We start from the raw sequence: 26,880 nt of genomic DNA, 5'->3' as shown, positions 1-26,880 counted from the left end.
CTCCAGAACTGTGAGAAATAGATGTCTGTTGTTTATGGACCACCCAGTCTGTGATATTCTGTTAAAGCAGCCCAAACAGACTAAGATACCCTGGCTGGGAATTTGCAGGCTGCCCTACACATCCCAGGCCTGTAGGCTCAGCAAGACCTCAGGGCCAGACACTAAGGCATCAGACTTCAGTCATGCAAACCTAGACTTAAAGTTCCTTCCTAGACAGAAGTGCTGTTCTGAGAGGCTGGGAGACCTTGGGACAATCCCTTCCTTCCCTGGCCCCTGTTGCTCTGTCACTGAAATGAGGATTAAGTGAGAATGTCCACAAAGGGCTTGTCCTCTCTAGAAGCTCAGCCAACAGTGCTATAATTGTTTTGAATTGATGTTATCGGCTAAGTGCCAGGTTACCTGGAAAATTCCTTCAGTTTCCTCTGGGGTCCAGGGAACTGACATCAGGGAGGACCTGGATGGATCCAGTCCCTTCCACCCAACACTCGGCCCTTCACCGCCTGCAACCTCAGACTGAATTTCCATCTCGAAAGAATGCTCTCAGCCTCAGCCTGCCCCTCCCCTTCGTCTCTGGGGTGGGCTCTGAAGATCTCATCTGGACAGAATCAATTTGCTAAGTCTCTTGCAGGCAGAGACTAATGCTCTGTTACAATTTTTCTACGTACCTCATTTATCCTAATGGAAATATCCTATATTTTAAATATCCTAATACGATATTTTTTTTAATTTATTTATTTATTTATTTGGCTGCATTGGGTCTTTGTTGCTGTGCGCGGGCTTTCTCTAGTTGTAGTGAGTGGGGGCTACTCTTTGTTGCAGTGTGCGGGCTTCTCATTATGGTGGCTTCTCTTGTTGCAGAGCACGGGCTCTAGGCGTGCGGGCTTTAGTAGTTGTGGCATGCGGGCTCAGTAGTTGTGGCTTGTGGGCTCTAGAGCGCAGGCTCAGTAGTTGTGGCCCACGGGCTTAGATGCTCCACTGCATGTGGGATCTTCCTGGAGCAGGGCTCGAACCTGTGTCCCCTGCATTGACAGGTGGATTCTTAACCACTGTGCCACCAAGGAAGTCCCCTAATACGATATTTTAAAAGTTAATATTGTAATATGTATCTCAATTAGCTTAGCGCAGCCCCTCTCGAGCAGAGGCTGCAGGCTCCATGCCGAGGGACGGGACCCTGCGGACATCATAGGAGGTGGGCCAGGGCCAGAAGGAAGCCCAGATCTGGCATGAAGTATTGAGGAGAGCTGTTTGAGAACTTTCACACTTAGAAGACCCCTGGGCTTCATTACGTTAACAACACGGCCTCAAGGTCCTTCCATCCATAGAAGAAATGCATTTCTCAGCCAATTATTCTACAGCCAGTATTTCTTGAAATTGCATTATAATATCAGAAATGTTGTGAACAGGACAGAGAACAGAGCGATGCATACTTGGGGTCCATGGTGGGTTCTGAGTGAGTTTCTGGTTTTGCATTAGGGAGATGGGAAAGGGAGCAGATTGCTTTGAGGGGGGAGGGGATTGAGGGTGTTTTTTGCCTCTTTAAATGCACACACATATTATTGGCTTTTCTTTTCCACCATCACTTTACTCTAAGCAAAGCCTCATTACTTAAAAAAAAAAAAAGCTGGAGCATCCTAACAATAGTCCATAATTACTCTGCAAATGGTTCTGTGGAGTAATTATGCCATTAGTCCAAGTGCCTTCTACATCAAAGATTTCTCTCCCTCTGCAGTGCCTTATCTATTTGAGTTAGGGAATGAGAAGAAGCTCCCAGGAGCCTGAGTGATGGGGACCCAGGCTGTGGGCACGGGGATTTAGAGATGCCCATCTTAGCACGTCTATTGTCAAACCAACAATTCCTACAAATGACACCTCTCCGCGGGAAGGCAGGATGCTAAGGCAGAGTTCCCAAGGAAAAGAGATTAACCATCAGCCTTTGGAGAAAGTGTATTCGGGCAGCTGCCTCAAAGGATTTCTGGCCACACTAGATAGAGAAGGGAACCTCACAGTCATCTTTGGCTTTACTCACCAGTTTGTTACGACAGGCTGTGGCCATGTGAAGGTTGCCCGTCCTGCAGTTAATAGATCCAAGTAGGAAAACTTTCTGTGGTTCCCATACATCCTAAGGAGAGAGGAAAAAAAGCATAGACCGCATTTAGTTGAGGACCTGCTCCATGTCAGCTGCTGTACTTGGCATTTCACTCCTAGTATCTAGTAATTCACACTATATTTATTGCTTCTATTCTACAGATGAGGAACTGAAGCTCAAAAAGATCACCAATGCCCAGCCTTCTCCAATGTTTCTATCCCAGTATCCTAAGCGAAGTGGCTTTTATCCTCAAGGTCACTCCCATAGTCAGAAATGGCTGCAGGAGCTCCAGCCATCACATCCATATCTCAGACAGAAAGAAAGAGAATGTGGGGTGGGGGAGAAGGCAAAAGGGCACTTCAAGGAGAATTTCCAAATCCCCACCCGATGGCTTCTGCTTCAATCTCATTGGTCATCCCATTGCAAAGGAGATTGAGAAAAAGAGTTTTTAGCCAAGCAAGAACTACCTTTAAAAATATAGGGCTCTGTTACTAAGAAAGCAGAAGAGATTGGGACAATGGGTAGGTAAGCCACAATCACTATTCTGCTTTACACACTTTATTTTGTTTAAACATTCACAGTAATCCTGCAAGGTGGATGGTGTTACACCCATTCTGTCAATTAGGCTCAAAATGTGTAAATCCCTTGCCCAGCACAGAGCAGTTAGTAAGTGGGCCTGACCCAAAGCAGGGTTCAACCACAGTGCCCACTGCCCATCACTGCAACTCCCTGGCAGAGGCCTGACAACAAAGGGCAGGGCAGCAAGTGGGACAAAGCAGGGCTATACAGTGATGGGAAACGAATGCACACTGGTGGCGAGGCATCTCACCGTGTGCACCGGTGCAGGTTCCTGTGGGGAAAGAGGGGACAGCACGGAGCTGGTGAGACACATGGAGAAGGGCAGGTGCTACACACCTTCTGTGCAGCCTACAGTCCTGGGAGCCCCACAGGAGCCACCTCCAAGAAGGGAAAGGCTACAAGGGTCTGTCTGTTTCATTGCTCTATCCCTAGTTCTCAGTAGAATCATTAGATCAGTGAATGAATGAATAAACAAATGATTAAATTAAGAAGATACTTTGCAGCCTACTGCCTTCTTCCTGTTTAGATGGATTTCAGAAAAAAAGCTATTCTGAAACAGACATTCCAGACTCAGATTCTGGTTGCCTCAGAGCACAGACCACACGTGTTGTGATAAAATGTAGAGGCACACAGCAGATCTACCCCCTCTGAACAACCGGTGATGCTTTTTGTAATTTTGGTAGCTATTTAAAACTGCATCGTGCAATACATAATTTTTTATTGATCTGTAATTATAAATGTATCTGATCAATTAAATAAGATGATGAATCCATTCGCAGGCTTCTAAGGCATGTGATTCATTTTGATTGATTGATGATTGATTGATTTTGGTTGGTTGCCCTCCCAGATTTGGGTAGGTAGGTAGGAGGTACCCAAATGTCAGTAGAGAAGACCCCCCGAGTCTCCCAAAATCCTTGACCCTGGCGCCAAATATTCTACTTCATTACACCCTCCAACCTCTACCGTTTTTTAGGAAGTCGCCAATTAAAGATTCACCTGGCACAGTCTGGGAAGGCTAACCCTTGAGTTCTCTGACATCCCCACCAAAGAGGAAGAATTCCTCAGATCTCCAGGGTCCTTTCCATCTCGTGAAAAGCCAGGGGCTCTCAAGCACTGAGGGACTGGGTGTTTCTGACAGGGGCAGGAGGGGCGACCTCGGAGCCTGCAGCTCTCAAAGTAAAGCAACCTAAATGGTGAGCGACACCTAGGACAGAGGGTGCCTAAGGGCACTAGGCAGGAGAGCAGCAATGCTTCCCTTTTTCCTCATCAATTACACCTTGACCTCGGGCTCAAATCCCAGGGTTAAACAACGCATCTGAATCAGCTCATTCATATTCAGATTTCTGTTACTCACCACCCCAGAGATTCTGATTCAGTGGGTCTGAAGGGTCCCCAATGTACATTTTTAACAAGGAGGTGGTGACTCTATTGCAAATGAGAAAAACTGCCTTACTCTCCGGGCTACTCCTTGTGACTTGTTAACTTTTCAACCTTTCCACTACCTCTAAGAGTTCAAGGCCATTCAGAAAACATTTACTTATAGGAAGGCAGTGACATAGACACAGTCTGAGATTTATAGGCAGACGGAGGTAGGAGGCGGCATCACGGGCCCCCAGGACCCCAGCCCTAGAAGGAGAGGCAGGCCTGGAGCAAGTACCCCGTGAGCACGGAGGAGGTGGCAGCCGCACCCTGCTGCCGAAGAGGGAAGTGCAGCTCCAGCGGGAAGAAGCAGGGGTGGCTTCACAGGAGACAGAATTTGAACTTGTGCCCGAAGGGTGCAGAGTTTTAAAATCAAGGGCAGGCGGGATGGGTCCTGGGGGAATCCCGCAGTGGCTGCTCTTGTGTGGAGTTGAAATCTACTTCTCTAAGTAAGTCCTTCTGACAGGTCCCAGCTCTACCCAGTTTTTCTCCTGCTGCAGCAAGAGCTCTGCATCTCCACCCCAGGGCCACGCAGTCCGGCTTCCCTGCTCTACTCGAGGCTGGGAGCACAGCTGGAGAAACCCTCCCAGCTCCACGGACTGGGGCCCTCAGGGCTGCACCCCCTGCTGGCTCTTGATCAGCTCCCTTTCCCCTTGGTAGCTGCTCAGCCTCCTGTCCTCTCTGCAACATCCCTACATCCATCGCAGCCCCACCCGTAACTCCATATAGAAAGTGGGACGGCCACTTGGGCAAGAGGGAACACCGGGGATTCACCTTCCAGCCTCGTTCCCCCCTGCTTGTCCCCCAGCGCCGGTACCCACAGCTTCACAGCTGGACTCTGACTTCCAGTGGCGTCCGCAGGGCTAGGGAAGGCCTGGCTTATGATGGACATGGCAAACCAATGGGATTTGGTGAACTTCAATCTGAAAGAAGCCTCCGTCACCACCCCCACCCCCACCCCCAAACCCACCTACCCTATCTGCACTCTCACCTGATCCCACTCAACGCCATTTCCAGGGAAAACACAGTCCATTCCACATGGAAAATCCCTCCCTTCTGCCCTTGCCTCCCCAGCTCCCCCTCGTCCCCATGACCTGTCCCTGTGGATTTGTCTAAACCAGCAGCTGCCCTCACCTCCCGTCTCCCGGAAAGAGGTGAGCTGCCTCCTTGGTAAAGCTCATCCCCACCGCAGGCTCCCTGTCTCCGGCTTTCCACCGTCTTATCCACCCTCCCTCCACACCGCTGCTTCTCAAAGTGTGGTCTGAGAACCGCCACACCTGAATCGGCGGGGATGCTTGTTAACCATGCAGATCCCAGGCCACCCACTCGATCTACTGAACTAAACTCTCTGCAGCTGAGGCCCAGGAGTCTGGATTTTAACAAGCATCCTGGTAATATTTTTTCAAATCATAAACATCCCCCCCCCCCATGACTCCCACACACATACACTTCCCATCCTCCTAGGGACAGCAGGGTAAATACCAGCTATCTCAGCCTCATCACTGCCTCGCGGCCACATCCCCCGGCAGCCCTTAGAATCTGCGGTACTGAGCCCTGAGCGACCAGAGGGCTGCCAGCTTCCTAAACCCACACTGTTTGTCGTACCCCTGTGTCTTCATCCCTCCTTTCCCCTCTCCAGAGCATTTTTCCCACCCACTCCCATACTCCAACTCGAAACTCCTGAGTCCCCTCCCCAAACATGCTAAGCCCCCATGCTTCCCACTTCAGTGAATGGCATCCACCCAGTTGCTCAAGCCTCAAACCTAAAAGTCCTGTTTGGTTCCTCCCCGGCCCTACAGCCCAGTCTCAGCAAGCCATTTGGTCCTACCCTCGTGATGCAGCCCAAATCCACGCAACCTGGACCACGCCCACCATTGCTCAGCTGGCCTGCGCTCGGCACATTCTACCCCACGACCTCCTCTTGACCAGTTCATCCCCATCTCTGGCAAATAGCATCTCAGAGAGGCGTTCTCCAACCTCTTGTCCCAAAAGAACTATGTAAAATGAAATCACTTCCTCTTTCTGCACGGGAAATAGCACTCCCTGAAGTTGTAAGAAATACCTGTGTTTACTTGTCCATCTTCCAGCTCTTTCACTATAAGGTAAATAACATGAGGGCAGGGACCCACTTCAGGCAAGTCACCTCTCAGCCCAGCATCCCCTAAGTGCCCTACCATAGACATCCAGTAAATATTCATTGAATGTGAAATGAACTCTTTAAAGTCTTTACAAAAGTTAACTTAATCCACACAGGACCCCCATTACTGTTCCTTTTATTATAGAGGAAGAAACCAAAGTAAGGTGAATTGCAGAGACAGCACAGCAAGTGAAGGACATTGCTGGGATTCAAACCCAGGACAGCCAGAAGTCAGAGCCCAAGCTTCCTTAATCAAACTGCCTCTTCTCAAGGCCAGGACCTGGGGCTTAGGACAGTGTCCAGTCTACTCTACAGATGGTATCAGCTAGCTATGGCTGCATAACAAAATGCCCCACAGCGTATTAACTTAAAACAACATTTATCATCTCAGTTTCTGTGAGTTAAGAATCCAGGCTGGTTCCTCTGGCTCTGGGTCCCTCAGAAGACTGTAGCCAAGCTGCCAGCTGGAAGGAATTTGCTTCCAAGCTCACTCCCATGGTTACTGGCAGAATTCTGTTCCTTAAAGGCTGTTGGGTGGAGGGCCTCAGTTTCTCCCTGGCTATTAGCCCAGAGGCCACCTGCAGGTCCTTGTCACATGAGCCCCACCGTGGCACAAGTCACAACATGGCAGCTGGCTTCACTGGAGCAAGTGAGAAGGACCAGAGAGGGTGAGAGTGAGGCAGAAATCACAGTCTTTTTGTAACTAGATTAGACTGCTTGGGCTGCCAAAACAAATACCACAGACTTGGGGGAGACAACAGAAATGGACTGTCTCACAGTTCTGGAGGCTGGAAGGCCAAGTTCAAGGTGTTGGCAGGGATGGTGTCTTCTGAGAGCAATGGGGGAGACTCTGTTCCATGCCTGTCCCCCAGCTTCTGGCGGTTTGCTGGTGATTTTTGGTATCCCTCAGCTCAGGGATACATCATCCTTCTCTTTGCCTTCCCCTTGGCATTCTCCCTGTGTGTGTGTCTGTCTCTGTGTCCATATTTCCCCTTTTTATAAGGACTCCAGTCACACTGGACTAGAGCTCACTTGACTGACCTCATCTTAACTTGACTGCACGTGCAAAGACCCTGTTCCCAAATGCAATCATATTCAGCAGTACTGGGGGTTAAGATATAATCTTTTGGGCGGAGGACACGATTCAACCCATCACAGTAACCTAATCTTAAATGTGACATCCCATCGTTTTTCCAGAGCCTCTTGATTAGAAGTGAGTCTCCAGGTCCAACCCACACCCGAGGGAGGGCATTATACATGAGCCTGGATGTCAGGAAGTAACCATCATTAGAGCCATTTTAGAAGCGTCTCCCCTACATGTATCCATAAAAATTACTTGAATAAGTAATCTAGCATCTATCGTAGTTGTACTGTCATTGTTTATACATTTATTTCTCCCCCCACCCCGGGCTGTGGGCTTCCTGGAAGCAGGGACCATGTCAGATTCACCACTAGAACATTCCTGGCACCTAAAACTGGACCTGCCACATGACAAGATAGGTGCCCAGTCAATATTTATTGAATAAATGAATATATAAGTAAATGAATGAGAAACAGATAATGTTTCTCTCTGTCCAAGGGAGCAATTACTTCTAAACTCTATATTAGGAGAGCATCACAATAGGACATTGCCTTTATGTGTCTGGGATTAAACGGATTCTACTCCAGCCAGCCCAACCTTAACTATTGATCAGGAAACTAAACACTTGTTTATTTAAGGGGGAAAAGGCAGCACTGGCTGCATACAAAGAATTTGTGAGACAAGTCAGATGTCTGATGAGTAATTTTCTCTGCCATTTTGATAAGACCCACGAGGTACATCTGTTTCATTCACTTTGATAAGAACTAAAAACAACCTCAAACATACTGCCTAATGCAGCATCTACCTGACAGGTGTGTAGGGAGTGATTATATTGTCTCTTTCCATCCCCGGAAGCTATTAATGAGAGCCAACATGACTGGCAGCCTAAGACACGAATTCTGGAAGGGGTGGGGAAAAGAGCCAATCAGAGCAAACAGACTCCACAGAGAAGCTATGGGGTGGAGAGCACAGAGCCCACATGGAGCTCTTGATAGGATGAGAAATGAGGGTCAAAGCCAGAGCCTTCACTGGAACCTTGTCCAAACCACAGGCCAGGTTCTCAGAACAGGAATCGGGCAATTGGGTCTGCTCTTGACACTCACAGGAAATCTGGCGGATCAATTTTAGAGAGCCGATATGTCAAAATAAAATACTCATCGACAGAGCATGCGTGGGAAGCGGTGTCTGTATTATTCTGGAAAGAAGTGGACCGGGACTCAGGAGGTATGTGTTGGAACCCTGTCCCTGTCCCTCGCTAGCTCTGTGATCTGGAGAGATCTTCCTGAGCCTCAGTCTCTCCGGATGTAAAATGGGGATAACAGTCCTCAGAACACACTTGGTCATCAGCTTCCTGTTACAGGACTCAAGCTTAGCGTTGGTTTGGGAAGTAGCTCGGCAATGATTTCTAAAAACTAATTTTTTGGCTGAATGACTAGGGAGAAATCAGTGTGTCTGTTTTGCAGAGCTGTGTCACGAACCGTTGCTTCTGTGGCTTCTTGAGTTATGTCCTCTTGTCGTGTGTGTGTGTGTGTGTGTGTGTGTGTGCGCGCACATGTGTGTACGTGTATATGCCTGTGTGCATGTATATGTGTACGTGCACACTCACACCTGCACATATGCATGGATGTGCTCAGTTCCTGGGCCTCCAGCGATTTCTTGTGCTGTCAGACTTTGACAAAATCCTAATAAAAGCAGGGTGATTGCTAATCAACTTCTAGGGGCTCCACTCAGTCCACTGGATGGAAAATCATCTATATTCATCCACCACCCTTGAGGGATATAGTGCAAGGCTTAGAAGCACAGACTCTTTCCAAACGGCCTGAGTTCTAATCTCTGCTCTGCCCCTCTCCTCGTGTGACCTTGGGCAAGTTACTTATCTGCTGTGCCTTTGTTTCCACAACTGCAAACTAGAGATAGTCATGGAGTTGTCATAAGGATTAAATGAATCAGGCTTTAGTGCAGAGTCACAGCCCGCAGGAGGCCTCCTGGTCCTAACACGGCCATGTTCTGCTTTGTTTGGATGACTCTGGGAGGTGGAACATTGTCAGTCCTTTCAACATGCCTTCCAGGGCGAGCAAATTCATCCAGCACCCAGTGCACAATCAATGCAAGCTTGGCAGATGAAAACGAATTCATGAGTAAATGCAAAGACTCATACTTGCTGTCATAGAGTCCACTGAGAAAGAAAAACCAGTCTGTGTGTTCAATCTTTTAAAGGACACATGCCATCTAAGAGTATTTGGTAGGGAGGAAACTACTGGAAATCAATCCCTTCTATCTTTTGCTGGGGCTTTGGATGTTCTCATGCCGAGCAGGACTGAACATCGTATGGGGAGAAGGGAAAAGGGGTGTCCTGGGCAGCCCCCCAGAAACCCAACCACAAGCCAGCTTCCCCATCACGGCCAAGACATGGCTACTCTCAACGGGACACCGCCGGGCCCGAAGCCCTGGGGCAGCCATTCGCTTCTGGCCACTCCCAACACAAAACTCTCTGAAAATGTCTCCTCTCTCATCTTGTCAAAATCCCCCTCCTGCATGACTGAGAAGCTGTCGGTGTGATCTACAACCCCCAGGCAGGCCTGGAAAATGAGCTAAGTTGCCTGAGTCACTAGCAATGATAGAATCATTCTACAGGAAATTGGAAATCAATTCTTGTCATCACTGTACAGAACTCCTCTATCAAGAGTTCCAGCTCACCCTGTAATGCAACCATGAAGGACTTGAAGGCCAATATGGTAACAACAGGAAGAGAAAGGGCCGTGTGTGTGTGTGTGTGTGTGTGTGTGTGTGTGTGTGTGCGCGCGTGTGTGTGTGTTTATGTGTGTATGTGTGTTTATCCAAAAACACATCGACGTCCAAAGACAGTGCCAAACCACTCAGGCTGGCGGAAGACCTCGGCATCCAGCATATGGAGATATTGCATCCTAGGAAGCTGAGAACTAAGTTGTGCATCTGCTATGGAGTTTAATTGAAAATGAGATGCTCTTCCTGGAACCTGGTGCATGCCCTCCTCAGCAGAGCACCTCTGCCTGCGCTGGGCTAGTGCACAACGAAGAACAGTAATAGCCATGGTCCCCCCTTCACAGAGCACTTGGACATCCTCAAGGAATCTTCAGGTATGTTGTCCCAACCGACATCACATAGAGTTTTGGTTTGCTTTTGATTTTCCATGGGCTTGGCTTGCATGGTTGGATTGTTTTGTATCTTGAGAAGCAGCAAGGCCATAAAAGTTATCCAAAAGATCTGTGTTCAAGTCCTGACTCTTTTACTTACATATGCTCACATAGAGAGTATTAGAAAAAACGCTGAATTTCTCCGAATCCCACTTTTCTACATTGTCCATAAAATATAGAAAGTAGCACACATAGAGTTGTGATGAATGAAGTAAATAAGTTTGTATGTGGAAAAATGCCATGTAAATTTACAATGATACATAATGATGAGTTATAATATTGGTGTAGGCGTTTACACATTAGGCCACTGGGCAAACTGAGCCCCAAAGATGTAGAATGACTTGCCTAAAACTCGTCCATGTGAAAATAAGAGTAATCACTGGGACTTCTCTGGTGGTGCAGCGGTTAAGACTCCAAACTCCCGGTGCAGGGCACCTGGATTCGATCCCTGGTCAGGGAACTAGATCCCACATGCATGTCGCAACTAAGAGTTCTCATGCCACAACTAAGGAGGCAGCGAGCTGCAACTAAGACCTGGCACAACCTAAATAAATAAATAAATTTTTTTTTTTAAAAAAAAGAGTAATCACCAAGATTTATGCTAGATTATAAAACATTTGCTTGTTCATTATGGATTTTGGAATAAGGATGTAATAGGGAGGATCATTCTCCTCCTTCTCGTAAGGAAGACATTTGGAGAGCATCAGGGAAGAGCTCACAGACTGAGGATCAGGGACCTTGGTTCTTTTCTTCACTGGGCTCACTCTTGCTTTAGAGACCTCTGGGACCCCAAACCTCACCCTTCTTAGTGGTTCTAATAAGCTCCCCCATAAGAAGCATCATCCTAGAGAATTCTGAATATCACAGGCTCACACTATCAAATTCCCCTCAATGATCACTGACAGGAGAACCTAGGTTGGAAGAGGGGCAGCGGATGGCTGCTCCCATACCTATGCTTATCACAGGCACCCTCCCATGGCTTGGCTCAAGTGCCCATCTCCCCCAGGAAGCCTCCCTGATTGCACCAACCCTCAATGAGCTCTTGAAATCATTGCCTTGTCTATCCCATTATTTGCACCTATTTCTTCTTTTTTCTTTCTTTCAATGCGTAAATCTTGCCTCCTAATCTGACTGCAAGTCCCTACAGGAAGGAGGCCACACCTCTATCCTTGAGTGTCCAAGTGCTATGCTATGGATTAGGGCCACCAGGAGATGCCTAAGAAATCTTTGATGAAGAGGAAGAGGAGGAAGGATTTTCATTCCTCACTGGATGCAAATAGTTGTAGGTCTAGTGGAGAGGCCAGGGCTGAAAATCACAAATTTTGCAGACTTCACGGCATGATTTTAGTACACCACATAAGTACTCACCCCCAAAGCTGCGACCACATGGGTCTGCGTGATACCTGGGTCTTAGCAACTCAGCTGGCAGAAAAAGAGAAGAACCAAACCAACCAGCTGCAGACCAAATGGCCCTGGGAGGGTTAACCAGGGTCTAGTAGATGAAGTCTGGACTGTGGTGAACTAAAATGTGGCTCATGGGAGTTCCCTGGCAGTCCAGTGGTTAGGAGTCGGCGCTCTCACTGCTGGGGCCTGGGTTCAATCCCTGGTCCGGGAACTAAGATCCCACAAGCTGCGTGGTACAGCCAAAAAAATTTTTTTAACAAATAAGTAAATAGAATGTGGATCAGGAGCACGTGGAGAGTCAAGGGAATGCATTCAGGGGGCAGGGTGCTGCTGAGGAAGGTCAGGCAGCAAGTGATACCCAAAGTCAGGAGGAAGCATCTTCCCTGTCCTGGGCATCAGGTCACAGCCCAAGGACCATGTACATGAGGGAAGCCCAAGGGAGTCAATGTAATAAAGAATCTGACTCCATTTTGGACGTTTGACTACTGCCAGCTTCCAAATCCCACCACTCTCCTTCCCCACCTGCCCCACAGCTAGGCAAGATGATGGGAAAGCCAAGGCATAGGTAGGAAGATCAAACCACATGTGCACGGGAACACTCACTTTGGCCCCACCCCCGGCCACCTACTATGGACTGAATTGTTTTGTCCCCCCAAAATTCACATGCTAAAGCCCCACCCCCCAAAGTGATGGTATTGGGAGATGGGGCCTTAGGGAGGTGATTAGGTCATGAGGGTGGAGTCCTCAGGAATTAGATTAATGCCCTTATAAAAGGGATCCCAGAGAGCTCCCTTGCCCCTTCTGCCATGTGAGGACACAGTGAAAAGATCACCATCTATGAACCAGGAAGCAGGTTCTCTCCAGACACTGAATCTGCCAGCACCTTGATCTTGGACTTCACAGCCTCCAAAACCTTGAGAACAAATTTCTGTTGTTGAAGCCACCCAGACTATGGTATTCTGTTATGGCTGCCCAAGCTCACTAAGACACCACCATAAAACCCCAAGCCAGGGAGATCCTCTCCCTGTGTTCTCATGCCATTGTCAGAGCAGCCTGGGGCCCTAGCCTCCTCTCTCCAGAAAGCCTCATTATGTGAATAATAAATCCTTTCCTATTCTCTTAGTGCATCTGTGGCATCATGAGCCTCGATATCTGAGCCACAGTTTTTAGGAGGAGGGGTTGACCCCACCTTGGTGGGGTCACCATAACAGCCAGCAAGCCTCAGGGAGGATTTCCAAACCCCAACAGTCGAACAAGCTGGGGCTTGGGGCTTGGAGCAGGGAAACTGGAATTCAAGTCAGTGTTTCTAATTGGGCTGACATGGAGCAGAGGTGAGGAAAGACTAAACTTGAGAAACCCTGGGTTCCCACAAGACCAATGCCACAGCCCACCCTCTGGTGCTGACTCGGGCAACTGCAGGGCTGAGCCTGCAAGTAGAGGCACGCACACTGCTACCCAGGAAGGACAAAGGAAAGCAAGGGCTGACTTGGCACAGCGTGTTAACGTAAAGAAATTCTCACTCTAAGGAAAACATTGGTTCTGCCCCAGCCATGCCCACCAGTAACCTTTGGAGCAAAGCATTCAAGGTGTAAGCTGAGCAGAAACTATAGATTGGCTCCTTCTAACTACTCCCAGGCCGGTGTTTCTTGCCTTCCTTTATTTTAGAGGTGAGAAAGCTGAAATATTCCATCTTTAGTCTCCTTTTCAGCTAGCGATGACACTGACGTAGTTTTGGACAAGGAGCTATAGAAAGAAATTTTCTAAGGAAACCAGCTCCCCCAAGTTAAAAAGATGACGCCCAACAAGGAAATATCCCTTTGTCTCTTCCTACTTCCTTCTGCCTGGAATGCAGGTGCAAAGCAGCGAAGCGCAGCAGCCACACTGTGACCATGAGGGTGGAGGAGACATGCTAAGGATGATGGGACAGAAAGATAGAAGGGCCTGAATCAGCCCTGAATTGCTCTCCTGTGAGCTTCTGATTATGTGGGGAAAATAAACTGTTGCTTGGTTAAGGCACTATAGTTGATTTTCTCCTACGCACAGGCAAACTGTGGGTAAAACAACTGGCACATCAGCAAAGCTAGAGGAGATACCCATTGGTGGCTGATCAAGAGCATTTACTTTAGTGTCAGATCCGACAGACCTGAATCAGTGTCCCATCTCTGACTTCCTATAAGCTAGGTGAACTTGGGCAAGTTACTTAATCTCTCCAACCTTTAGTCTCTTCATCTGAAGAATGAATATGATAATAGTACCCACTTCAAAGAGTGACTTAAATGCAAACTTCAATGCAAAGCACTTAGCCCAGGGCCTGGCACAGAGTGAGTCCTCAGCAAATGCGGGTTATTTTTCGGTTAAACTGGTTCTTTCCACAAGGTCAATGCTCCATTTTCCTTGAAGGAACAATTATGAATAAGCTAATTATACCTTTTTTCTTTCTTTTACTTTTCAACCACTTAAGGGCATTTATGCTGCCATGATATTCATGTTCGGAGGCCAGTGGGTCACATAAATGAGTCTCTAGAGGCTCACTCAGAGAGACACTGGAGTTGTCGACTGTTGCCCCTTCGCTGACATGAAGAGTGGAGATAGGTCTTTAGAAGGGCTTTGAGTGTGTCCCAACAGGAGTGTCAGGATCGAGCCCCTGTGTTCTTAGGGACAGTGGACTGGGCCAGTTTTCCAATTAGGAAGCAGAGAGGGAAATCTAGGGGGCAGAATATCAAAGAACCCCTTCCCTGACCCCTCTGTATGAAATCTTTCTAACAGATGATGGAAGTTTTCCTTCCATAATGAGCACTGATTCTCCAATGCAAATCCACTGGGGACAGAGGACACACGAACCTCAATTCTCTTTAAAGTATGGATGACTGTCATTGGGGTCTTTCTGGAAAGCAGGGTTTCAATGCATTGAGGTCTTTGCAGAAATCAGTGGAGGAAGTGAGAAAACTCAAGTGCAGAAAGAGGGGGTCATGGCCCAGTGACGTACTTTGCAACGTTCACAGTTTTGCCAGAAGTCACTCTTCCCTGTTGGCCCAATAACAATCCCCGAGTAACGTGTTCTGTCCATGTAGGGTTTTCCAGGCCTTAAACTCACCCCTTTCTCTCCTTCCAGCGATCCCTAGCCATTGGGAACCAAAATAGCCGCTGGACTCATGCCGGGGAAGTGCCCAGTCACCACCAAAACATAGGGCACAGTGGAACTCCCACCTCCCACCTCAGGACCATCACAGTAAGGCTTGTCCAGGGATGTGCTGTGACCTGCAGACCCTGCATCCAATGCTGCCCACAACCGGCTGAGTGATGAGGTCCGCTGAGGCCAGCTGGCTCCATCAGGCAGTCAGGGCTGGAGCAGAAAGGGCTTGCCGAGAACTTGGGGACTCAATAAACCTCAGCCAATGGATTCCAAGTTCTGACCCATGAGACAAGCCTCTCCCCTCCCGTGGAAAAGGAGTAAAAACACAGGAAAAGCAGAAATCCTCTCTCTCAAGCAGGAATGGGGGGGTGTGCGCGCGCGCACACACACACACACACACACACACACACATTTAAACACAACCTCATTTGATCTTCTCAACAGGCCTGTAAAACAGTCTGGGCAAATATTATTATCTCAATTAATAGGTGATCAAATTGAGACTCAGCAAGTTTAAACAACTCGGCCAAACCCAATCCCACCAATATACGCAGGCCCAGGCTCTGGGGCCGACCACTCTCTGCCTCTCTGCGTAATTGCCCTAAATAACTCCCATATGCTCCACAGGGAGGATCGAGAGGCCACCTTTCCCCTCAACGGCAGCGAGGAGGTTTTAAATTTTTATGTTTTGAAAGTGCAGAGATGTTTTCAATAGTTCCTGCCTCGGTAAGCCTTCTCCTCTGGATGAAAAAGAATCCGGTTGGCGAGCCTGCCCTACAGATGGCCACAGCTAAATGCCTAACAGCTTGGGTCCTGCATCTGATTGCAAGCGATGAAGAAAAACAAAGGAGGTCTTAAACCGTGGCAAGGCCTGCCTGGCTTCGGCACATTCTTTTGCGGCGATATTCAAGATGTGTGCGATGGCCGCCTTTCAATAATTTTTAGTGTGTTATTCTCTCGAATCTTTGAAGTTTCTCTTATGGAGAAAACATTTTCTTTCTTGGCTTTTTAAAAATGCAAAATATGGGAGCCTTACGATCTTAACTCTCACAGCTCATAAAGACTCGCGCAGAAGCGGTAGCCAGGCCCTTAAGGCCTATTTCCTGTTCTCCAGGAGAAATAAAATCCCCTCTCCATGTGACCCAGCTACCACGGCCTCTTTGTCACAGGGAGAAGGAAACGCTTGCTGTCTACTGGAGCCTCCAGGCCTCTCTTGGAGACCAGAAAGGGGCTGAGGATGAAGCCACTTTCCAGGAGGCAATAAAGTCTAGATTCATCTGAGAATCAAGGCGACGCACAGAATTCCTCTTAACGTGTCTCCCTAATTCCTCCTTTCCTTGAAATACTGCCTTGCACCCAATTACACCAACAATCTTTTTCAAATACCATTTCTGACCCCGCACTCCCTTTTCAGGAAACTTCTGAGGCTCTCTACGGCCCATTATGTCAACACAAAACTCTCTGACCCCAGGCCCGAGCATCCTGCTACGTGTCACCCACAGTGTCAGCTCTGCAAGGGTCCCTTCTCACCCAGCCTCTGCCCGTTTGCCTAAGCAGTCTCTGCCATCTGTTATCTGCTCTGTTACTGAATCCCCAGCCCAGCTTGTCCCTGGGCCTTCAAGGGTTTCCTCCACCACTGTGTTTATCCAGATGATGCCTTTGGCCTGGGAGTCAGGCAAACCTGAGTTCAAATCCTCTGCCACTTAAAGACAGGTCATACCTTCTGGACAAGTTTATGAGAGTTAAAACCGGTAGGATGATACAGGTATGCCTTCATGCCTGGCACAGAAGAGGCATTTTACCACATCTGGGGGAAGACGCCCAAACAATTCCATCCATCCACGTGGAGAGAGGCATGGAAGTGTTGTATGACATTTGTTGGCTCTTCTTTATAGTAAAGATGCTTCAGTGCATATAATGTATGTAATTTTAAGGTTCACCAGCAACGCTTTCCTCCAAGCAGCCTGTCCTAACTCACCTGACATTGGTCTACACCCCCTTCCTTTCTTCCTACCAACTTGGGGGTTGGGTATGCTTGCTAACCAGTCCTTCCCTAGGTAAGTCTTCACTCCTTTGCTTTGTGCCAATAATCCCTGCCCTACATCAGGGCAGTTCGGCATCAGAGCGCACGGGACTGAGGCCACACTGATCAAGGAGAGAAAGAGGAATGTTAGGGTGTGAGGAGGGGGCATGAGGGTGGGCCCCAGGTTCAGGAACCTCATCACAAAGGCTGGTCCCAGGGGTGGAGCAGCGCAGGAGCTAGGATCCAAAAGATCATGATGAAGTCTAGCCTGTCCCCAGTGGGCACATGCCATCTGGCAGGCTGGTAGGGCCCATGGATAATCCCCACCTGGGAAAATAAGTAAATGAATGAGAAAGAAATGGACTGCCAAAGTCTGGATCTTCCAGATCAGAGTAGCCACTTTCTACTTCTAAGCAACACGGAGATATGTCCAACCAACCAGATATTACTCAGGTACCTGAAAATGTGAAGCCAAGTTCCTTCAACGACCTTCTCCCTAAGAATGTATGGCTGGAGGTGGGCTCACGGGTGATAGTGGGGTCTTGGGAGGGCTACAGGGTGGAAGGAAGAGCCACTAAGGGCACCCTGAGGAGAAGCCAGGAAGCCAGAGGGTTAAGACACATGTCCCTGCCCCACCAGAAGCCAGCAGTCCATGTGATCAGCTCTAAGGGGTACAGTGAGCTCAGATTCCACGGGTGAGGCAGGTGCTGGCTTCCAGAGGATATATAATGTAGTTAGGAGGTTAAACAGGGAGCTGACATTCAAAAAACCATGCAGAATTGGAATAACACATACAGCAGCCTAATTCCAGGCCACTCAGTTAGCAGAGAAGGTGCCTTCAGTTCACTGTGTAGACCAAGCTAGCAGATGGCAGTAGTGGTAGGGGTTTTTTTAACGCTTTCTCTGGTAACAGAATATATCCTACTTTCAAAGACACCCACAGACAAGACAGATCCCATCTTCAGAAGTAGTTTTAAATCTCAGGTCTGTATAATTAGACTCCCGGATCCCCCTCACTGCAGTGATTGGTTGGTGAAGGGTCACATGACCAGAGCTGAACCAATGGGAGTCATCCCTGGAACTCTGGCTGGAGTTGTGGCTGGCGGGCGTGCTTTCTTTTCACTGGGATTCCCCAGCTTTAAGGACAATGTGGATCTACAGCTGTTGAAGGCCATCCTTGCCAGCACATGGGGAGAGCCTGCCTGAGAATGAAACTCGTCCAGAGAAAAAGAAGCAGGAAATGGAAAAGAGAGAGACTCCCAATGATTAATAGTATAAAACCCTGGATCCAAATGTACCTGAAGAACATATTCTTCTCCCTTGAACACATCTTCCCTGGGACACAGCCAGTAACTCTCCTTTTTCTTCTAAGTCAGGTTTCTGTTACTTGTAACTAAAATCATTCTGACTTATACACCTGGCTCATTGGCTCAGGGCCAGGCTGATTCATTCTTCAGGTGTCTGGTCTTCACTCCTGGATGCCAAGCAAGATTGAGGCAGGCAAAAGCGGGACTGGGGAGCTCATGGCACCCCTGAGGTTACCCGCCTTGGCACAATGAAAAGGACCCAGAATTCGGCATCAGGCCGACTGTATTCAAATCTCTATCCTTCCATTTACAAGCCGTGTGACCCAGGTTGGTTATTTAATCACTCTAGGCCTTCACTTTCCCAACTAAAAAATGGTAACAATAACATTTCCCTCGTAGGCTTTCTGTGAAGTTTTAATGAGATTGGGAATATAAAGGACTTGATCCCGCGTCTGGCTCACAGCGGGAGTTTGATAAATGGTGCAATTTTATGTCACCGTGGTGGGTTTGTCCCAGCGTGTTATGCACTGGGAACAAGAACGGCAGAGATTATTGAAATTTATAAATAAGGTCCTCAAAATAGCATTGCCGCCAATGATTTCAATCTTCTCCCGTGTCTTTTTTTCTCTCTCTTTTTTAACCAGAGCTGCTAAATACCAACCAAGTTGCCCTGAGGGCTATGAAAGAAGGAGAAAAATCACAGTGCTATAGCCTCCGGGTGGTGACAACTGGAGCCAGGGGTGGCATCCCGAGCTGCCTCCTCTTTTCGGCTACAGAGTGGAGCACGCGGGGCCCCGCATCACCCGCAGTCTGTGTCCCGGCCACTTTCCTCCTCCAGCTCGGGCGCAGGGGCACATGGAGCAGAGGCACCCACTCTGGACTAGGAATCTGGAAACCTGGGTTCTATGCTTGGTGTCATGTGGCACCTTTCACAGCCAACTGTGCTTGGCTAGGCCTCAGTTTCCCCATCTGTAAACTGGGAGTGCAAATCAGATGATCTCTGAAGTCCCTCTCAGATAGGAACCTTTGAGTTTGTAGAGGCCAGCCTTCACTAGGGATCCCCTCCAGGAGTTTCGAAATAACGCTCCCGCCTAAACTTCCCACAAGATCTCCCTCGATGGGACGCAGCTTGCATGCCATCAGGGGTAAGTTCGAATCAAATCATAACACTGGTGCGGCGTATAGCCTTTGGTCCTACTACAGGCAGCATCCAGAGGTGCTCAGGGATGGAGATTAGTGGGTGGCGTCATTCTCAGAGTGCTGTCCCCGACCCACAGAATCAGCATCATCTGGGAACCTGTGAGAGACGCAAACCCTGAGACTCCCAATCCACAGCAACGGCAGCGGGGGCGGGGGACAGCAATTTGTGCTCTCACAAGGCTTCTGGGGAATTCTGATACACTCTACAGTACATTCTAGAGCTGTGCTGTCCAAGATGATAGCCGCTAACTACGTGCGCCTATTTAAATTTAAACTGGTGGAAATTAAATTTTTTTTGAAAGTCAATTCCTCAATCACACTAGCCACATATCAAGAGCTCAAGAGCCACATGGCTAGTGGATACCATACTGGACAGTGCAGAAATAGAATATCTCCATCATTGCAGAGAATTCTGTTGCATACTGCTTCTCCGAGTGTGGTCCGTAGACCAGCAGCACTGCCTTTTGCTGGGAGCTTGTTAGATGCAGACTCTCTAGCCCTGCCCCAGATCTGCTGGATCAGAACCTGCATCTTCACAAAGCACCTTAAAGTCTGCAAAGCACTGGGTTGAACCATCCGGAACAGAAGAACTGGGTGGCTGCCACACACTGCCAAGTAGAACAGCACAGAACCCACCAGCATTAGGACACGGCGACATCGCAGCCTCCATGAACCAGCACGGCCATGACTGCACAGCCCAACACCACAGTGGCTTCCAAACAGCTCAACTTTGCAACTGCCATGAGTCACAGGCATCGTGGCCTCCACAAGTGACAACCACGTTGCTGTTACTATACAAACAAGGTCATGGCTACATATGATACCCCATCACAGTTGCCAGAAGCTACATTATTGCCCTCTATATCATAGTATCCAATTGTCAGCTACCCCCCAATGGGGGTTCCAAATTGGACTTGGGAAAGAGGGCTTCTCCAGAAACCTATGAGAGGCAGAGACCCTTCAGGACTTATTGCCACAAAGCTCTCGATGGCTGTGGGGTTTGCCAAGTCTGCCTGTGGTGTCTGATTCCTGCCGATGCTGAAACTCACATTCAGCAACAGGCTTCCTGTGTTGCCATGGAAAGGCTCCTTATCAACAACCCCCAAGCCCAGAGTGAGGCTTCGCTGCTCATCCCAGAGAAAGAAGCCCACCGGCTTGTTATCCAGACTCATTGTGGCCCTCCCACCAGGGAGAGCTGGTCATACCCAAATCTGGCTCTGATGAGAACATCCACTGACAAGACCATCTCAAGGTTGCTTCACCGCAAGATTATTAATTGATCTAAGGGAGATTCCTGAAAGGGGTGTTAATGGCTGAGACGAACGGATAGCAATTATGTCTTCATAGCGATGTTGTGGTTTGCTGGATTTTCCCTGCTCCCGTGGCCTCCTGGGTGCACCCTCAAATACGGCCCATTGTGATAATAACATCAACTAACCCCTACACTGGAGTTGTGACTCTTCACGAGCCAACTGCTGGTAGGTTTGCAGGGCTGTGTGGGCAGCAGCTTTTAAAGGGTCCCAACACTGGCCCATGTTCCTGAGGCCACTAGTCTCAAGACCAGTAACTGTAAGTTGCCCTGGACCAGAAACCCCAAACTGCAAGCTGCACTCTCATTCGCTAGACCCCAGACAGACCTCAAACCCTGCATTCCCACTTTGCCGACCTATGAAGAAAACCAAAGGCTTCCCCCAGCCTCAGGTGACCTTGAGCTGAGTCCATGACTCTTCTTCAGCTCCACCCTGGCTGTGAAAGCCAACATCAGGAAAGATGCTCTGGGGGCCAAGAGAGCAGGGTCCAAGTGTCAGCTCATCTGCTTGTTAGACTAAAGTTATCTCGCCTGAAAAGGGGAGGAGGGGAGGAGACTGTTCTATTGCTATGGTTGTATTATGAATCAGTCCAAAACAGTGCAGCATGAAACAGCCATTTGTTACATTCATGGATTCAGTGGGTCAGGAATGAGGACAGAGTGTCATAGGATGCCTCATCTCTGTCCCATGGTGTCTGAGGCCTCAGCTGGAAGATTCAAACAGCTGGAGCTGGAACAGCTGAGGCTCCTCCAGCTGCACTCTGTCCCTTTGTGTTCTCACCTTCTGATCTGTTCTGTGTGGAGGTTCCAGGGTAACTGGATTTCTTCCATGTCAGCTCAGGGTTCCCAAGAAATGCCTTGATTGGTGGTGTGGTGGGAACCCTCCCCCTCCACACATTGGAATTGTGGGCAGAACCCCTTTTAATTGGTGTGGCCATCTTTAAAAATACAATCTGCCCCAATAATATCTTCCTTGAAGAGGTGATGAGAGGATTAAATGCCATGATGATCAAGATCGCCTAGAAAAAGTGCTTCACATGGGCTCGTGCATCCCACAAACACTGACCAAGCACCTGCCTTGTCCTAGGCACCACAGGATGCCCTCAAATACTCCCGTCCAGCTGGGAGGTAGAGCCTGTACCTCAATGGGTCTAATTCAAGGGGGAATGACAGAGTGTTAGAGAGGAGACAGAAATAAGGAGGTAGGGGAAGCAGGACGGAGCAAGGGATGAACAGATGGGCAGGCAGGTGGACAGATACGGATAACATGAGCGAAACCCCTTTGCAAAACCACAAAGGGCTGACGTTTTGGTGGCAGCAGTAATGATGGCAGAAAAATCCTAGAAAGGCTGGAAGATACTTGAAATGACTCTTTTTTTTTTTTTTTTTTTTTGCTTGTTTCTCTCAAAGAGCGTTACTCTGTTCTTCCCCCAAGTCTAAGATTCATGCATTCAATCAGTCAATCATTTATTTCTAACAATCATTTATGGCGTGTCTATTACATGCCAGATATCATGGAAAACCCAAAGATGAAGGAGTCTTGGTCTGGGCCCGCCAGGGGGCCTGAAACTCACACTTTGAATAACTGTCACAAAATGGGCACGGAAGGAGGGAAGCAGGAAAGGCCCCACCACCACCCCTGCTGTCCCCTGCCATTTTTCTGCTGTTGAATCCGACCCTGGAAGACCAGATCCCACCGAATGGGGCTGCTGATCCCTGTCGAAAGCCCCGAAAAGCCCTGGGCCAGCAGAGCCCTCAGCCGCCAGCCAGGAGGACGCCAGCCCCCAGCAGCTTGGCGTTCTTGCAGCTCCCTTTCCTCACTCCATTCTGGCCCCTCTCCCGGCCCCTGCCTTCTTCCAGGCCTGGCCTCCACTGTCAAGGTCCCCACGTCTACCTCCAGCCCAGGTTTCCCACCATTTGGGGGTTAACTTTTTCTGATGTTCCCAGCAGGGTTTGAAAGCACAGCTGTTATTGCCATTTGGAAATTGCTTTTTCAAATTGTTTGGCTCCTCTTGGAAACAACCACAGTGCCATCCTCTGGCCAAAGTCTGGATTCTGCTTGCGGCGGGCTTCCCTATGTAGGTGGAGGATGGCTTTCAAATCACTCCTGGGGCTCCATCTGAAGAACACCCCTGCTCCCTGGGGGACATCCCTACCCTCCTGTAGCAGGGGTTCCGCAAGGAGAATTCTGGAAATGCAGAACAAGTCACCAGGAAAGTTGGGGTGACTCAAAGCAAAAAGAGAAAAGAAGAATTCTTGGGCAAGGGAATAAAACTCTGCGGCCACACTTTCGCTTGGCAGGAAACTTCCCTGCGGAGTGAAAGTGACATGGGCTGGAACTTCTCTCCTGAGACATGGATTCACTGGCAGGGCAGCCATACTTGGAAGGACAAAAGGTAGTGTAGCCAGGGGTCCAGATTGGAAGCCAACAGTCTGCCCTCAAGCTTCCTGCTGGGGAAAAAATTAAAACATCAACAGCTGTTTACCTATATATGTCACATATGTTTGTGTCTGGCATTTTGTCAACGAGTGAATGTTATTATTGTGTTAGGATATGAGGGTGATGAGTTTCTCGATTCATTTATTCATTTCTCTAGATTCATTCATCTGTTCATTCAATGCATCTTTTATAGTGCCGGGCACCGATCTAAGTGCTACGAATATAAAATCCACAAAAATGCCTGCCTTCGTGGGGTTTGCTTTCTAGCACGAAGAGACAGACAAATAAAATATGTAAGTAAAACGCACAGTGTATTAGAAGGTGCTGAGGAAGATGATGACAGCCATGAAAGGTGATAAGGAGTGGTGGGGGCGATGTCATTGCAAAAAGGGGTTCAGGGAAGGCCTGAAGGTGATACATAAGGAAAGACCTAATGATGGAGAGAAAATAAACCACTGGCTTCTGGAGGAAGGGACTTCGAGGCAGAGGGAACAGCAAACGCTAAAGCCTGGAGATAAGAGTATGCCTCCCATGTTTAAGGACATTGAGGAGGCAATATGGTGGGAAGAAAGCAAGTGAGGAGAAGCGAAGACAGAGAAGAAGAGGGGGTCAACGGGGCCCAAACTCTATAGCAACTTAAAGGCCATTGAGTAGCCCTTAGCTTTCACTCTGATGCAAGGAGAGGTCCTTGTAGGGCTTGAGGACGTGACCTGACTAATGTGAACCTCCAAGCACATTCTGGAGGCTTATTGAAGTTGGAAAGAAGGGGGACAATAGTAGAAAGAGGTGGAGTAGTTGGGAGGCTATTGCAATGATCTGAGCAAAAGAAGAACATGAATTGGAGCAAGGTGGTAGCAGTAAGGGGCATGAGAAGTGGCCAGATTCAAGATACAGAGGGGAGGGATGGCCGAGCCAAGTACTGATACTACTGAGAGATTAGATAGCATATGAAAAGAGAAAGAGTAAACAGGAGGACTCCAAGATTTTTAGACTGAGCAGTGACAAGGCTTGAGCCAGGTACCAATCAAATTCTTGCTCCCCTGAAATAAGAGATAGAAATAAGAGACAGAAACTTTTGACTATCAGTGGCAGGTGCTGGAATGGAAGGATCGGTCAAGCGGGGGCATGATGGGCAGTCATGTTGGGCCACAGGCAAGAGGAGTAAACAAAAGACAGATGAAAGAGAAGAATGGGGCAGACACACAAAGAAGAGCAGAATTGAAAGGCATCACCTTAAACCTGATAGATGGAGAAAAAGGCCCCGCTCCCCGACTCTCCAGATCTGCTCCAAACGCAAGGCCACCACGTCATACAACTCCAAAGATTACCATGTACATCACAGTCCATGCAAATGGTGCCTCTGGGATTGTGCAGTGCACAGCTTGTGCAACGCAACATGGCAGTCCTGTCCCCAGCTATATTTTACGCCTGTAACAAGACATCCATGTCATTGCCTGTTGTACTGATATCGTCATCGTAATCCTTTCCCTTGAGCTAGCACAGTGAGTTTCTGTTTCTTTCCAGCAAAAGAGTTTGACAAAAAACAGGCGCAGGAGGCAAAGACCATTATGTTGACCTCTCACTCCCTTGACTCACTGACTCACTCCCAGCCCATCAGTATCTCTATGTTGCACGTCTCCAAGGAGCATCATTCATCCCGAGACGCTGGACCTAACTGTTTGAGGACCTGAAAAACAGACGCACATTATGTGCTGCTGTTGGGGGGACTGTTCATCCTCTTCTTTAGTGGAATTTATGATCATGGTCTGTCTCTTCTATATGTTTGCAGTGTTTTGGCATTATAGACTTCTAAGGATAAGACCATGAAAGACAGTGCCCTGAGGCTCTCACTAGACAACTAGGAAACTGGTTTGGTGGGGGAGCTGGGTTCTCCCACACCAGGGATTTTGATTCAGTGCTGAGTGGCTGATGGGTTCCACACCTCGGATTATCTAAAACCTGCATGAACTGCCCATCACTTTGAAGCAGACTCATCTGTGTACATCTCACCATCTTTTCTCTGGTCCCTGCCGTCTGTGCCTGGGAGAGGAGCAGCGCGATACGGAAGAAAAGCTATCGCCAGGCAGTCATTTACAATTAGCACCTACACAGAGAGAGGTCGCTGGTCAAGGATACTGAAAAATCATTTCCCTTTCCCCATCTTCTTCCCTCTCCAGCTGCATAGAGCCTGAGGTCCCCCACACTTAAATCTCCAATTTATCTATGTTGCAGCTCATAAAAAGGAATTTTTTAACAGCAATCTTACGTTTATTCACATTTTACGTACTTCTGCATTTTGGATGAAATACATCCCCCCAAAGAAATCCCTCCGTGTATTCTAAGCACATTGGAAAGCCCACTATCTGCATGCTTGCTGGTTTTCTGAATATCCGAGTGTCCTCCTCCTCTCTGGGCTGCCACTAGCACATCAAATAATTTAATGCTGTTTTTAATAGATAGATCAGAGCACAATTCGAATGCCTGGTACTAGGCATTTGTTTGATCGAGGTACCATTTTTCACAACAAGACATTTCTCTTTCCTAGGGTTATTAAAAACAGAAACTGAGCCATGCGTTGATGGAATCAAACTGCAGCACATACATTTTGTGGATTCTAAAAACAAGAGAAAAAATGAATACTCTCAAGGCCTGAGTGTTGTCCAGCTTCCTGGTACATGAAGTCTCAGGCAAAGGTTCTCAGGGAGGTCCCAGACCAGCCACAGCTACATCACCTGGAAGCTTGTGGGAGATGAACATTCTCAAACCCTCCCCACGCCTCCTGCCTCAGAGACGCTGGGGTCTGCGGTTTCACTAGCCCTCCATTCTGGTGAACGCTCAAGTTGGAGAACCAAAGAGTTCTAGAGGTTGGGACTCTTTAAAGAGTGGCAATAAATTATTACTTGAAGAAAGCATAACGAGTTGAGATTTTAAAAGTGTATAGTCACAGTCTCTGAAGAGAGGCGATGTCCCCAAGCAGGGGTATGTGATAGCAGGAAAATCCTAACCGTATTGTGCTTTGGGGAGGGTCATTCATCTAAAAACATGGATGACGGTCCCACAGTGTGCCAGGAAGTGGGGATTTGGGCCAGAATGAGCAGTGGTCCCCACCTACAAGGGTGTCCAGTTTTGAGGGAGAACAAGAGCATCCTAAGGAGAGTTAGATGTTGTTAAGTGTTAACTCAAGAGATGTGGGCTAAACCATGGGGCCAGCACAGCAGGAGGCCTAGCTCTGGCTGGGGCAATGCAAGAAGTATGCACAGGGAAGGGGACCCTTGAACTCACCCTTGAAAGAGCAGGAGGGGTTGTCAAGGAAGAAGTGAGAATTACCTGTTACGCAAGGAAAACTGAGACGTGATAAAAGGACCTCCAGGGCTTCCCTGGTGGCGCAGTGGTTGAGAGTCCACCTGCCGATGCAGGGGACGCGGGTTCGTGCCCCAGTCCGGGAGGATCCCACATGCCGCGGAGCAGCTGGGCCCGTGGCCGCTGAGCCTGCGCGTCTGGAGCCTGTGCTCCACAACGGGAGAGACCACAACAGTGAGAGGCCTGCGTACCACAAAAAAAAAAAGGACCTCCAGGACCTAGGGGAGCA

General features: G+C 48.5%; 1 long non-coding RNA gene across 1 annotated transcript in view; it reads right to left on the bottom strand.

Moving 5' to 3' along the window:
• Positions 1–26,880, bottom strand: part of LOC137206829 (uncharacterized) — a 407,706-nt gene that overhangs the window by 230,987 nt on the left and 149,839 nt on the right. Inside the window, exon 4 of the long non-coding RNA XR_010934841.1 lies at positions 2,027–2,119. This is a non-coding gene — a long non-coding RNA (uncharacterized lncRNA). The remainder of the gene's footprint in view (positions 1–2,026; positions 2,120–26,880) is intronic.

This window comes from Pseudorca crassidens, chromosome 15 (genome assembly GCF_039906515.1).
Source record: "Pseudorca crassidens isolate mPseCra1 chromosome 15, mPseCra1.hap1, whole genome shotgun sequence".
NCBI classification, from domain to species: Eukaryota; Metazoa; Chordata; class Mammalia; order Artiodactyla; family Delphinidae; genus Pseudorca; species Pseudorca crassidens.
This window is presented reverse-complemented; position numbering and strand designations above follow the sequence as displayed.